Source organism: Apium graveolens, chromosome 2, assembly GCF_009905375.1.
Source record: "Apium graveolens cultivar Ventura chromosome 2, ASM990537v1, whole genome shotgun sequence".
In the NCBI taxonomy this organism is placed as follows: domain Eukaryota; kingdom Viridiplantae; phylum Streptophyta; class Magnoliopsida; order Apiales; family Apiaceae; genus Apium; species Apium graveolens.
Window position 1 is genome coordinate 176,343,595 of NC_133648.1, and position 16,974 is coordinate 176,360,568.

Consider the following 16,974-nt stretch of genomic DNA (forward strand, 5'->3'; position numbering starts at 1 on the left):
CAATACAAGCAAAACACTATATAGACGCATATATAATTACGACATGGACATTATATCATAAAACATAGAACCCATTACCAGGCTCTTGATACCAATTGTTGGGAACCACGGACTTAGGGTGTTACTATCTTTTACGATAAAGATTACGAAAAGAGGATTACCTTGTTAATGGTTGATTCCACGCTCTTCTATTGTATTCCCAAATTCCCTTGAGCGAAGTGTGGCCTCTGTCTTCTCAAGTTATCCTCTCTTCTTGCTCCTTGGTGGCTACAATATGTTTTCACACAATTGCCAAGCAAGAAGAGAATAAGAATATATATAGGCTACAATAGGGACCATGGATAATTAGGTTGGGCCTCCTAATTACATCTTGAGCCTAGCCCAATGTAATTAAATATTAATTCAATCCACTAAAGAATTAATATTTGCACTACCTTTCCTAATACCGGAATTTAATTAATTCGGTTCCAATATTATTTGCTTATTAAATTCCCCATGTTTAAAATATCATATGTCCATTAATTAAATAAATTACTGATAATTTATTTAATTAATATCTTTTATCCTTGATCATCCACTCAACCTTTATTTAATTATGCCAGAATAAATTCCACCTGCAGGGTTTCACATAATTAAATCTTTTTGAGCTTTCAAGGGGACATCATTAACCCGAATATTATCAGGACATGAATTCCTTCAATAAATAATATCCACCATGTATATAATTCCATCACCCAAAATATAATGATATAATTCAAAAGAATTATTTCATATATAAATCAAAGCATGTAAATAATATACACGTGTCAATTACTATTTCCGGATTAAGAACCTAAGCATTAATAATAACATAGAATCTTAGTTCTCCTTCTTAATCAGTATTAAGGGAACAATTCTAAATTTGATCATGTTCAATATACACAAAGTATACTAGTATTATTTATTAGTCAATATAAACTAATCTAAATAATAATACAGCTATACCAGTGGATTGTCCAACACCACATGTGCTGTGAACCTTATTATATTATATAACTGTATTTAAAAATCTAATATTCTGTATCCCATTTGATACTAGATTGTTCACAATATATAATATTAGACAACATGTAAACATTCAAATGATTCTCAAATAAACTGGCCAGAAATAAATGTACATACTTCAAATAAATATTTTCAGTATACACTAACAATTTCCACATCAACTGCAGAAGCAGAATACATTGTTGCAGGAAGCTGTTGTGCACAGATTCTTTGGATGAAGAATCAGTTACTGGATTATGGGTTAGAATTTTCTAAAATCCCTATTTACTGTGATAATCAAAGTGCTATTGCTATGACAGGTAATCCAGTTCAGCACTCAATGACAAAGCACATCAGCATTAGGTACCATTTCATAAGGGAACATGTGGATGAAGGTACACTAGAATTGCATTTTGTTGCCACAGATCAACAACTAGCAGATATCTTCACAAAACCACTGTATGAAGCTACTTTTACAAGATTGGTAAATGAACTTGGAATGGTTTCAGGTTCTTTCTCTAAATCTACTTAGTTTATGTTATGATACAGCAGATTTTATGATCAGTATTTATAGATATTACTATCTTTGTGTATTCTATGCTTAAATTAAAAATTGCTTAAGTGTTGATTGTTGTCTGATGTGAATTTCTAAACTCTGATAGTGATATGAATGTTTCTGTGACTATTCAATCCAATGAGGATAACTGTGCTAGATGCTGACCTAGTAATCTTTAATATACTAAAGATCCCATATTTGAAGTAATTATTTATGTGGAAATCTTTTAACACAAGCAAATTCTGATATTGAGCTTAGTTGAAGTTTACTTTGTGTATCTTATTACTAAGTCAAAAACTAGAATAGGGCTTCTTATTTGTTAAGTTCTGATGTTAGTAAATCTGGTGTATGTACTAAGTGCTGATAAGCCTCAATTATCAAAAGAAAAAGAAAAGAAATAAAAATCAGGCACTCCTTTGAGATCTCGAGTAAAAAATGTGGAAGGGAAGACCCAAGTGCATTGATGGTATTAAGTAATATGCACTAGAAAAGCAAAATAAAATTTTCTTGGTGACTTTTCACACTCTATGATTACTGGAGAAATACTCTGATAACATCATAAAATTCTAATAAGTAGTTGTGACTCACTTACACTGAGAAGCCACTGTAGAATAGAATTTTAAAAGATGAATAAAATGAGCACAAAACAGTTGAGGTGGACTCATGCGTGAACTCATTCTAAAGTAGACTTCAGAATAATGAATGATTTTGAGCAAAGTTCTTAGTTATGCCTTATTTCTAAGATGTATTAAAGTGAATCAGACTTTACTCTTTGTCTGTAACAACCCAAATCCGGGGTCAAGATTTGGTGTCACTAAATAATCATTACATAAAATAAAGAAATAAATAAATAACCCCCTTGAATTCGGATCGTTTACAGGTAATGGTATGAAACAAGAATATAATCTTCTACCCCTTATACTAACTAGAATACAATTATAAATACCTTTGAACTAATGCTCTTGTCACATTCCTCTAAAATCTTCAACATCTCGCAGCGGAAATTTCTCTAACTCCTGCTGTCTATCAAAGCTATTCAATTTTACCCTTATCTGTTTCTGACAGAAATAAAAATTGACAAAGCAAGAGTGAGCCAAAAATGCCCAGCAAGTATATAATTTGAGTTTCAAGCATTAATATCAAAAGAAAACTTCCGGACAAAATCTTAAAACAATTTTAAACAAGTCTATTTATTTGAGTGAGTTGAACGAATAATCGTTGGCTGTCACCAGCCTTTATCTAAAATTCAAAAATAACAAGCGATTCCCCGATTCATCTCCTGAATCAGGGTTTTGTCTGGTTTTGGAATCATAAAACCATTCGAGAGAGAATGCCGTTAATGGCGATCAACAATAAGTTAGACTGGACACTAGTTCGCATCTAAATTCTGCTGATCAGTCAGAATATAATGCAGATCTATATCTCAATATATAGATCTAGTCGGGTCCCCAGGCACTACGACCCATATCGAGGCACCAGTCATCCCGGTCCTCAGGATTAAGTAAAACTCAATCCCCAAAATATCACTATCCAGCCCGTAGAGTGTTTTGATGTCAAATCATTTTGAATTCAAAACATCCCAATTCAGGGTTCGCAAATAACTCGAAAGAATGGGTATTTGCTCACGAGAGCAATCAAATTTTAGGAACAATAATGAAAGGAACGTGCATAATCAGAGTAATTGCAGCGAAATGTAAAACAGTTAACTATTCTGAACTTAGAATAGGAGCGAATAATATTTGCAGTATTTAAAAGAAAATTCAAGAATACTTGCAGTACTTAAAAGAAAAATCAAGAATACTTGCCTCAATAAGCTTTAACCGCTATCGACTTTGGTTCGACTTTGATCGTTCGGCTTTATGGTCAAATTACTATCCTACTCTGGATACGATCCCAACATTCAGACACTTCAGTTAAAACTTCGTTGATCTCGACGTCTAATCAGTAGATCGTTCCTAGTCCGATGTCAAATCTCGGGTCTTCCGTCTAAAACCTACAGGGTTGAAATACCCTAATTCAGATAACCGCTTAAGCCTAACATTAAATCATTATCCTATTCTACCCATACGATTTCATAACTGAATTCATATTTATATGTATTATCGAAACACACATAGCAATTGTGGTTGACATTTTCGTAACTCGGTTCGGTATTTAATTTCGGAAAATACTTATATTTGTTGTTTTGAAAAAAATAGGGTAATGGATTATTCACAAAATATCTTGTCACGTTACGTACATAGGTTTCATAAAGTTCAATTATAATCTCGTTCGACGTTTCCGACAATTACATTTTACGTTCCCGTATTTTTGGAACTAATTTTCCCAAAAATCGGGCAGCGTCTCCTTTATTTATCGGCCTACCCGTCGAATCATTTCGACGTCAATCACAACAACAACAACCAATCCATAATCCGATTATCAATCCCAATCACCGATATAAATTCAATTATTGTTATTCGTATTTTATTTTGTTCTTTTCATTTCAAAATTAATTTCACAACTACTTTTATTTATAATTTATAATTTAAAATTTATGACTCAGATAAAAATCATCATTGCCCACCGTCGGCTCGCCGAGGCTCATCGCCGAAGGCGGTAAAATTCGCGGGTTCCCGTTTATAACGAGCGTCCAACACGAATTTCCCCGATTAATTATTTTCCCATACGAAGAAATTATTTATATCACGAATATTTCTTCAAATAATTTCTGCAGAAAAGGAAATATAAGATTAATAAAAAATTTCAAGCCAGACAACACGTGCACCGCAGTCCAACCGGAAACAAATGGAGCACAGCCGGAAAAACAAATGGAAACGCAAGCAGCAACACAAACAACAGCCCTCAGGGCCCTTACACACATACACCCATAACACACACAAATAACGCACACACACGCACAATCAGGGACACCCCACGCGCCACCACCCTCACCGGAAAGAGAGAGGGGCGGCGGTGGAGTAAGAACAAGAAGAACCAACATGTACACATATACATAACTATATACATGTAATCGAATAAGAATAGGCCGAAGTAATCACCGGGAAACAACCAGAGAAGCAGGGGAAATCGGAGAAGAAAGGGGCGGCGGAGACAGAGTAAATAAACGGGGAAACAGAGAAGAGATACGAGAACATAGGAGGAGAGACAGAGAGGAAAGAAAGAAAGAGAGATTGGGAGAGATTTCAGAGAGAGAGATTGAAAGAACATCGAGAGATGAGATGAACAAGTCGGTGCAGGAGGCGGTGCCACAGGGGAGAGGAGCTCCTGTGGTTTATTTATTATTTTATTATCTTTTTCCTTCGTTATTTTATTTTCGTTAATGTCCTGGTCCGTGCCGAATTTAATGATTTCAACGAGTAATTTACGGGTAACCGCAACCCGAAATTTTTTCCAACATATTTGAAGATTCTCGAGATAAAATTTCCATAATTTTTGAAATGTTTTGAAATTAAATAATGATTTTACGATTTACTGAAATCAGAAAATCTTTTAAAATTGAATAATTAATAAAATATTAATTTCTAAATTTTATAAACCCCTAAAAATAATAAGTAAAATTATAAAACAAAAAAAATAATTTTAGAAACAATTTTAGCATAAATATTCAATAAAATCACTTTGAAATGTATTAAATGCATACAGCTCGATAATTAATTATAAAATTAATCTTCGCGTCCAACAAATCACAAACAATTTATGATACAGCAACACAAGGCTGACAGAACCATCACATATCTTATTTATTTAATAATTTGATAATTACATTTACACATCAGATCCGAAAATAGGTTACTTAGCCGCTAAGTAACTAAAAAGACGATACGATTTTAATACTAGAATTGGATAATTATTAAAAAAGAGACTCTTATAAAATACTTTATACGAAAATGAGGTAATAGTATCTCGCCTTTTGGAAATACGGATTTTTATCGATTTCTAAAATGATTTGCGTATCGGAAATTTCACACCGAGACTCATACAGGTCGAACCGTATCCCGGATCGAAAAAGTCAAAACATGAAAAGTGTTCAGAATTATCAAATTAGGTTAGGAAGTAGTTTTCGGAAGAGTTTCGGGTTGTAAAAATGCAAAAACGATTGAAGTGGAATGATTTCTGATTCTAAAAATACATTTTATAACTATGTAAGAATAATCATTATTAATTCTATAAATCCATATAAAAATCATATGGTAATCCAAAAATTACCAGAAAAATACCAAAATTATCTATATTTAATTCTGGATAATTAAAAATTAAAATATTCACATTGTCATCAGAAGTAAACATCCAAATATTAATATCAATTATCAAATAATTCACTAAAATTCACATAAAAACCACATAATAATTATTTACTGATAAAAATAATTACATAATATTTCCCAGACGTTACATCCTCCCCCCCTTAAAAGGATTCTATCCTCAGAATCATGCAAAGGAATAGACCATGATGTTTCTCAAGTGTCTTTCTTATAATTCCATCAGTTCTCATCACTTTAATCACAACTCAACGGCCTTTTACCGTCATCAACTCTATCAGTTGCTCATGCAACCCCTATCTCAATCTCTACTTCATACATTTGAAGCTAAATGAATTTTCGTAGTCATACACATATGAATGCCTTATGGGCTCGTTGCACCTGTGACAACAAGACCAACTCATTCACAATCGTTCTATTTATTTCACTATTTTACAGGACCAACTTAATTTACACTAACCTTCTTTTCTTTCCAATTCTAATAGTCCGTGTTCATGAACTTTCTATTTTCACTGGCTGTTCTATTCTACTTTCCACGTCTCCTTCTGTTCGGTTAGTCTGACCTATGATCGTTTCTAATCATATTCAAGAATCTCTAATCGGTCTCTTACACTTTCTATCTGTCTACACTCGGTATGCTGAACTCATGGCGTCTTATACTTAGAAATGTTCTGAATCTATTTCAAAAAGTAAAAAGTAAAGGAAAATCTTGACAATTGCATTTAACTTACCACTTTGTGGTATACTTTAATTTCTTTTCAATCACTATCAAGTATATTCATTGAACGAGAATCTGCTACTATCTACAAGGAAATATTAATTTGGAACGGAATGAATCATAACTTTGTTCAAAACCCGGTCTCTTGGTACTAATACTCATTTTGTTGTCATATCAAATTAGATATCAATACGAACTTTGATGCTCACAACGTCCCAAACTGAAGTCAACATCAATCATCTACATTAATACCACCTTTGATATCTAACAACAAAGTAAGTATCAGCATAACCCAGAAGACGGATCAAATCCTATTCTTTAATTCCTAACTTTTCAAATTACTTCACTAATTCTCCATGGATCCTAATGATATTCACTTTTTCTTTTCTACTCAAGACATCTGTCCTTAAATGGCCCTTTTCTGTTTGGTAGTTAACCACACACCAGAGCTCAATTATCACCAGAATTCATGTCTTTGAAGCTGAGACTGCAGTTGCTATTTTTCAACTCTTCGCAAGCATATCATTGGGCATTCAACTTGGTCTTCCTTAGTCCTTGAATTAGCGAGGATGTTATCAATAAATACAATCACCTTATCCAATACTCCTGGTACATTATGTTCACTTAATCTTCAAACTTACAATTTCTGATAATCGACGCGTAACCTTATACCTCCGTTTTCTTTTTCCATGACCACTTTTGTGCACAACGCAAAATATTCTTTATTTCATCATTCTTTCATTTCACATTTCTGAAGTTTTCCTTCACTTATTATTTTATCCCTATTGAGTTAGACGATACAGGGCTTTTGACACCAGATTGACTCTGTACAGTAACCGACGAGAAATTCTTACCCCATTCCCTTAGGTACCCTTGGTAAATCATTTGTTCGAACTTCTGGGACTTCACTTTAATTTTAAAGAATTCCGACATGAGATTTATCGTAACGTTCTTCTCTGACAGTTCACCACGATTACTATTGTTTAATCTCCCCTGTTTACGCGTATTCTTTAAATGAAATTCTTATTTCCAATTATTAGCGTTTCACTTCACTCTCCTATCAGTTCTGGCACAACCGACGTTCACAACTGGCTTATATCCTGAATCAATTTTATAAAATTTCTTTATCATTCTTTTAATTCCACTTCTTTTCTTTATTATTTCTCCATTCTCATTATCCATTATTTATTTTAAACATAACGAATTTCTTCTTCTTGATAATATTAATATGTTCATCATTAGGTAAGTCAGTTCTGAAGTTAACGCTAGAACGTAGGCTATTATTTATAATATTTAAATTCTTACTAATTGAATTATCGAATTTCATCGGTAGCTATTTTCTTAGCTTTGCTTAACGCATCACAGATTGCGTATTTGACTCCTCTTCATTGATTAACATCTCTTTTTCCCTGAGTTCACATGCAGACTTCGTCAATCTTCGTCTTACATTAGATGCTTGAATTTGTGAGCTTTTCACTATTTTACAGCAACTTCTATTCAATCACCACTCAAAATGAGTATACCTTCAAGTCCTTCCTGGAACGTCATTATAAATGATAACATCTCTTCGTCTTGTCTTACACCTTCAGTTCTTAAAAATATTCTTCTCATTCGCCTGTACCAACAACTTTCTGTTCCTCTTATTTATTGAGAAGGGCGTACTCTTCTGGATAAAACCTCGCACATGTTTGTAGTAACATCATGCTACTTTTACTCAATTTCCGATTTCTGTTAATGTCATTACTTCCTCCAAATTGCTAATTGCTTTGATTCTGGTTCTGGAAATCATGTTAAAGCTTGACTCAATCTAATTGGAATCGATCTCCATTTAACTAACCATTAGTTGGTAAAATTGATTAATTAATTCTTTTAACTGATCAATTAAACCAAGTGAATACTAGCTAACTAGAATCAAAGAACAATTTCACAAAGTCGATTTGATCATAACATTCTTTCTCAAGAACCGAGATCACAGTCATTTGGAGTACTGATAAAAACGACCATATACTTCATTATTCGTGAACATAGAGTAATTTCTGAAAATTTGGGCAGCACTTCCCCTATGTTATTGATTACCAGTCGAACTCAAGTCGACACCATCAATCAATCCAAAGCATCCACAATCATATCCACCCACTTCCATCAACCAAAATCATCAATTTTCACAATTCACCTTTGATCAGCATCTGACTAGCATAGCCTATATCCTTTTTAATTGGGATTAGGTCGGAAACCCACAATAATTAATATTTCTCAATTCTTTCATAATATTATGAATTATCATTAATGAATTTATCTCGTTGTTTTTCAAGAATTTTATTTCGCGATTCTTTTAACTTATTTCTTGTCATTACCAATTCTGTACAGTTACTTTTAAGAATTATGCCGCATCCTTTCACTAATCACAACAATCATCTATCTTGGAAGATACACATTCAATTTCATTAACTAATCTGTTTATCTTTTAATAACCACGCATGGTTTTCATTACTATTGTCGCAATCTGGTGGAAACTCAGTCGTCAGATCATTATTTCTTAAAAGGTTCCACAGTCGAATCACCATTCCTTCTTCTCCACTCATGTTCCCGTATCAAACTTTCGTCACTGACCCAGATATGAACATTAAATTCACCATCACTTATTTACGCAAGTTAGAGAACTTCACAATTTCTTGAAGAACACGTTCAAAGTTCGATTACATTTAAGGTTTCTTCCATCTTGAATTTTCACGACAAATATCTTCCCGTGACGAAGGGATGTTTCACGTAGTAATTGCATATATGAATCATTGTTCAGAATTTCCTTGATCTTTGATTGTCGTCCCGATACTTGTTTGCTCCGTCTGACACACACAACTTTGCTTGCTTATTTTGTAACTAATTTATTCGTTACGATTCACTAATGATTTATTTCTTATCGAAATCTTCTGATTTGAAGTGTATCTCGTTAACGTAATCTACCATACTGATTAGATCCTCATAACACGAACAACTGTCTGATTTGATGTCTTTGCCACGACCACGTTGTCGATGTGTCCATTCTTCCTTGCTCGCACAAGTCCATCATTTATCGGCTTGCAATCACATCCTCCTTTGACACGTAATTCTACCTGTCGCACGGAACTATTCTATTTCTTTTGTAATCGTCAAAGAACAGACTCGACGCAAGATGAGAGTTTGTGAATAGGACTTTGAATGAAAAGAAGGATAAAGGATAACAATGTAACAAACAATTGGAAGAATCCGTAAGTCAATAAATTGAAGGAAGAAAAATGAGTGAAGAATGAGACAACCATACTCGTATTCAAGATGGCCAGTCTTTCATACTATATAGCGTACAACACATGATGAGGTGGCGTCCCACCCGACTCTTCGTTATTTCAACAAAGCGTCACATCACCACACTGTTGTCTCAATCAGGAATCAATAGTTTGAGAAACGAAATAATTCAAAAGGAATATAAGAAATTTTCTTTCATTTTCGCCTCATATGATCTATCAATAGAAGAAGCTCATACATATTCAAAACTCGAGAAGAACATATACTATCGTATTTGAAAATGAATAACATTGTAGATCACCATTGGTCACCGTCCACGCTCCATTTACGTATGCCTCCAGGGACCATTCGGATGAGAGATTCACCATTTAGGTTACGTTATAACTTCAGAATGTTTTCTGGGAATGCCTCCATGTCCAATATTATAATGATTTGACCATAATTGCGCCCTTGCGAAATTTATAACCACTGCTTCGGATTCCATTTATCCCGCGTTAAATAACCATCGATCACGCAACGCCTCAATATCGTCGATAAAATATGATTCTTCCTCCACCATCTAGAAGATTCTGCCATCTCCTTCAATCATCCTCCGTCTATTCGAATCACGAATCTCGTTAAATTTTAATAATTTTATAAATTGGGTAAATAATATTTTAACATGTTGATTCACTTATTGATATTATTAAACCAAATTTACCTTTGTCTTTTACGGAAAACTTTAAAAATTTCCTTTCTGCTAATAGGTTTTCTTGGTTCTCTGAACTAACAACACTGAGTCTGGACTCCTTATCCTTTTAAGTCATTTTCTATTTATAATAACAAGAACTTAAATAGTAATTCGATAACCAATTTGTAAAACTCATTTAATGCCAAAAATCTTCTGAAAGTTGATTAAGAAAATCTTTTATGACATCTCCTTTTAAAGTTTTGGAAATCAAATAATTGGTCGTCATTACTATATAATTTACTTGCTATTTTCCTGATTTACCGATGAAATGTCTAATTAAAAGAATGCCCATATAAGGGTCTCTCCACTTTGGTACCTCTTCCACTTTTTCTTGGATTCAGCTCGCACTTATTGACTGACGAAACTTCATTTACCGTCGTATATCATTTCATTCCTAACTCGAACCCAATGCAAACGCCTGGCATTGTCTTTCATATTCTCTTCGTCGTCCTTGACGTTATGCTCGCAACCACGCATGTGATTCGATGTTCCGTCTGTAGATAAGGGCGCACCTTCATGCTAGTCTTACCTATACCTAGTAAGGTAGATATCATTCCTCGCGCAACTCCCGATAAGTGATAAGAATCTTCTCACAACGGTGGTGCCTTCGAAACACGCAATGTTAGTTCTTCATCAACTTCCATCAACTGGTTGCCTTCGACGTGGAACTCGTCCTAATACCTAAGTCAACTCGTACTAAAGCTCACCTAGCATCTCTTTCACAAGTGCTCACAAAATCAATCGCATTTTCTTCAAAACCACATGAAAAGTAGGGTAACATACCCAGTCTCCGTCAATCCGTCGATTCCTCATTATTGTATGATCTGAGAACTCAATATACCTATAATGTTGTAATATTCGCCTTACACTTTCTCAACGATCCTATTATAGCAACTCCATCTCGGATCTACTAACCCTAATTCGAACTCAACTCAATTTATCCTGAGTATGCCTAGGGTCTTTCCTATCTTGTACGACCTATCATTCCTATCTTACTCTCACCTATTCTTATTTTAGTGACCAATAACCTGCAGCTCTGATGCCAACTGGTAACAACCCAAATCCGGGGTCAAGATTTGGTGTCACTAAACAATCATTACATAAAATAAATAAATAAATAAATAACCCCCTTGAATCCGGATCGTTTACAGGTTATGGTATGAAACAAAAATCTAATCTTCTACAACTTATACTAACTAGAATACAATTATAAATACCTTTGAACTAATGCTCTTGTCACATTCCTCCCACATCTTTAACATCTCACAGCAGAAATTTCTCTAAACCCTGTTGTCTATCAAAGCTATTAACTTTTACCCTTATCTGTTTCTGACAGAAATAAGAATTGACAAAGCAAGAGTGAGCCAAAAATGCCCAGCAAGTATATAATTTGAGTTTCAAGCATTAATATCAAAAGAAAACTTCCGGACAAAATCTTAAAACAATTTTAAACAAGTCTATTTATTTGAGTGAGTTGAACGAATAATCATTGGCTGTCACCAGCCTTTATCTAAAATTCAAAAATAACAAGCGATTCCTCGATTTATCTCCCGAATCAGGGTTTTGTCCGGTTTTGGAATCATAAAACCATTCGAGAGAGAATGCCGTTAATGGCGATCAACAATAAGTTAGACTAGACACTAGTTCACATCTATATTCTGCTGATCAGTCAGAATATAATGCAGATCTATATCTCAATATATAGATCTAGTCGGGTCCCCAGGCACTACGACCCATCTCGAGGCACCAGTCATCCCGGTCCTCAGGATTAAGTAAAACTCAATCCCCAAAATATCACTATCCAGCCCGTAGAGTGTTTTGATGTCAAATCATTTTGAATTCAAAACATCCCAATTCAGGGTTCACAAATAACCCGAAAGAATGGGTATTTGCTCACGAGAGCAATCGAATTATAGGAACAATAATGAAAGGAACGTGCATAATCAGAGTAATTGCAGCGAAATGTAAAACAGTTAACTATTCTGAACTTAGAATAGGAGCGAATAATATGCAGTATTTAAAAGAAAATTCAAGAATACTTGTAGTTTTTAAAAGAAAAATCCAGAATACTTGCCTCAATAAGCTTTAACCGCTATCGACTTTGGTTCGACTTTGATCGTTCGGCTTTATCGTCAAACAACTATCCTATTCTGGATACGATCCCAACATTCAGACCCTTCAGTTGAAACTTCGTTGATCTCGATGTCTAATCACTAGATCGTTCCTAGTCCGATGTTAAATCTCGGGTCTTCCGTCTAAAGCCTACAGGGTTGAAATACCCTAATTCAGATAACCGCTTAAGCCTAACATCAAATTGTTATCCTATTCTACCCATACGATTTCATAACCGAATTCATATTTATATGTATTATCGAAACACACATAGCAATTATGGTTCATATTTTCGTAACTCGGTTCGGTATTTAATTTCGGAAAATACATATATTTGTTATTTTGAAAATAATAGGGTAATCGATTATTCACAAAATATCTTATCACGTTACGTCCATAGGTTTCATAAAGTTCAATTATATTCTCGTTCGACGTTTTCGACAATTATAGGTTACGTTCCCGTATTTTTGGAATTAATTTTCTCGAAAATCGGGCAGCGTCTCCTTTATTTATCGGCCTACCCGTCGAATCATTTCGACGTCAATCACAACAACAAGAACAACCAATCCAATCCATAATCCGATTATCAATCCCAATCACCGATATAAATTTAATTATTGTTATTCATATTTTATTTTCTTCTTTTCAATTCAAAATTAATTTCATAACTACTTTTATTTATAATTTATAATTTATAATTTAGGACTCAGATAAAAATCATCATTGCCCACCGTCGGCTCGCTGAGGCTCATCGCCGAAGGCGGTAAAATTCGCGGGTTCCCGTTTATAACGAGCGTCCAATATGATTTTCCCCGATTAATTATTTTCCCATACGAAGAAATTATTTATATCACGAATATTTCTTCAAATAATTTCTGCAGAAAAGGAAAATTAAGATTAATAAACAATTTCAAGCCAAACAACACGTTCACCGCAGTCCAACCGGAAACAAACGGAGCACAGCCGGAAAAACAAATGGAAACACAAGCAGCAACACAAACAATAGCCCTCAGGGTCCTTACACGCACACACCCATAACACACACACACATATAACGCACACACACGCACAATCAGGGACACCCCACGCGCCACCACCCTCACCGGAAACGGAGAGGGGCGGGGGTGGAGTAAGAACAGGAAGAACCAGCATGTACACATATATATAACTATATACATGTAATCGAATAAGAATAGGCCGAAGTAATCATCGGGAAACAACCAGAGAAGCAGGGGAAATCGGAGAAGAAAGGGGCGGCGGAGACAGAGTAAATAAACGGGGAAACAGAGAAGAGATTCGAGAACATAGGAGGAGAGACAGAGAGGAAAGAAAGAAAGAGAGATTGGGAGAGATTTCGGAGAGAGAGATTGAAAGAACATCGAGAGATGAGATGAACAAGTCGGTGCAGGAGGCGGTGCCACAGGGGAGAGGAGCTCCTGTGGTTTATTTATTGTTTTATTATCTTTTTCCTTCGTTATTTTATTCTCGTTAATGTCCTGGTCCGTGCCCAATTTAATGATTTCAACGAGTAATTTACGGGTAACCGCAACCCGAAATTTTTTCCAACATATTTGAAGATTCTTGAGATAAAATTTCCATAATTTTTGAAATGTTTTGAAATTAAATAATGATTTTACGATTTACTGAAATCAGAAAATCTTTTAAAATTGAATAATTAATAAAATATTAATTTCTAAATTTTATAAACCCCTAAAAATAATAAGAAAAATTATAAAACAAAAAAAATAATTTTAGAAACAATTTTAGCATAAATATTCAATAAAATCACTTTAAAATGTATTAAATGCATACAGCTCGATAATTAATTATAAAATTAATCTTCACGTCCAACAAATCACAAACAATTTATGATACAGCAACACAAGGCTGACGGAACCATCACATATCTTATTTATTTAATAATTTGATAATTACATTTACACATCAGATCCGAAAATAGGTTACTTAGCCGCTAAGTAACTAAAAAGACGATACGATTTTAATACCAGAATTGGATAATTATCAAAACAGAGACTCTTATAAAATACTTTATACGAAAATGAGGTAATAGTATCTCGCCTTTTGGAAATACCGATTTTTATCGATTTCTAAAATGATTTACGTATCGGAAATTTCACACAGGGACTCGTACAGGTCAAATCGTACCCCGGATCGAAAAAGGCAAAACATGAAAAGTGTTCAGAATTATCAGATTAGTTTAGGAAGGAGTTTTGGGAAGAGTTTCGGGTTGAAAAATGCAAAAACGATTGAAGTGGAACGATTTCTGATTCTAAAAATACATTTTATAATTATGTAAGAATAATCATTATTAATTCTATAAATCCGTATAAAAATCATATGGTAATCCAAAAATTACCTGAAAAATACCAAAATTATCTATATTTAATTCTGGATAATTATAAATTAAAATATTCACTTTTTCATCAGAAGTAAACATCCAAATATTAATATCAATTATCAAATAATTCACCAAAATTCAAATAAAAATCACATAATAATTATTTACTGATAAAAATAATTACATCATATTTGCCAGACGTTACATTGTCTGATATTTAGCTCAATGCACACACTTACACTCCATATGAATGATGAAAATTACTTTGGTGATAAATGTTATTTTAGATGAATAGTTTATGTGTCAGATTTTATAAATTCTGAGGACAAGTTCTGATGGAAGTTCTGATGATTAAGTTATGATGAAACCATATCAGTATTTGTATGAAAAATTACAGGAATACACATTCACTTTTCGAGTTAAGAAGCCATATTCTGATAACCTTTAAATCCTGATAATAATCAAGTTTTGATGCTTACGTGGCAGTATTTATTTACTTGGTTTATTTTTGCTCATTACTTGAACGATAATATTTTTACAAAATATTGGTTAATGTGAGATAAAATAATCATAATCATTGTGGGTTAGTGGTTAACGTGTATGTCCTGAAAAACTGCATGTGCACGGTAATTATTGCTCATTTTACGTGCCCATTAACTCTCATTCTAACCGTTTACTGACTGTTCACATGGTGTCAGGTGTAAAGTGTATCCCATGCTTCAAAAATATGACTGTTGGGTGGAGAGAGTATATATATGAGAGATAAAAGATTTTCTATTATTTTATTTACTTTTCTATTCTAAATCTCTTTTACTTTCTCTCTCTCTCTCTCTCTTTTATTTTCTGAAGCTGTTTTCTCTCAGGACTTTTTACAAACACTTTGCAACCATTCTCTTATTCACTTAATTTCTTACAGAGATGGTACCAAAAGACTTAATTTTTGATGGATCTAATTTTGTTCCTAATAACTTCTCCGCTATTCTTAGCAAGTCAGAAGCCCCATCAGAACTTCACTTCATTCAGGACTTCCTTGCTAGTTCTGATATTGGGGACGCTCTGACCGAACCTGAAGCAGTCTCTGGTACTCAAGTACTGGACTTCTGGAGAAGCGGAGTATATGATGATGGTGGTGCTCAAGGGTCCCCAAGTATTATTTTTTCATCAGGGGAGGATGAGTATGTTGTGACATTGGCTACAGTCCGACAAGCACTACAGCTACCTGAGAACTGTGTGTATTCAACTGTTGAAGAGCCAGTTCTTCAAAACATGATGGCCAGTCTGAGGTATGAGAGGACATTGGCAAAGCTGGGTCAGTTGAAGAGATCTTTTATAAGAAGGGGATGTAGTTTCTTCTTTGATTGCATAACCAAGGCTTTTGCAAACAAATGCTCTAATTTTGATGCAATCCCCATATTCAGCCAATAAATCGGGTATGCTCCATAAATCAAACTGATTTTGATTATGCAAGTGCTGTCTTAGGTTTTATTGAGGATAGAATGACAGAAGATAGAAATACTGTTTATTTTGCTAGATTCTGTCAGCTTATCTATAGTTTTGTTGTGATAATAAGCCCCAATCTGCTAGTGAATTAATTTCATCATTCAGACTAGCTAAAAGAGCTTTTAATGACTTATTATCTACTGATAATAAGAAGGATGTGTTAAGACCCCTCTTAGTTCCTTTATCTGTCAAACAAGCCTTAATAACCTATGATCCGGTCAAATATACTGAAATATATCCTGATGTCCAACCATCAGAACCTCATCCATCAGCACCTACCACCTCTACACAAACACCTCAAACTTCTCAACCTTAACCTTCAGATCCTACAGTGCAGCCTTCATCTTCCAAACCCAAGAGGACTAAGAAAATACCCCAGACTCAACAGAAGAGAAGGAGAATTATTCTGCGAGATGACTCAGATGCTGAGGAACA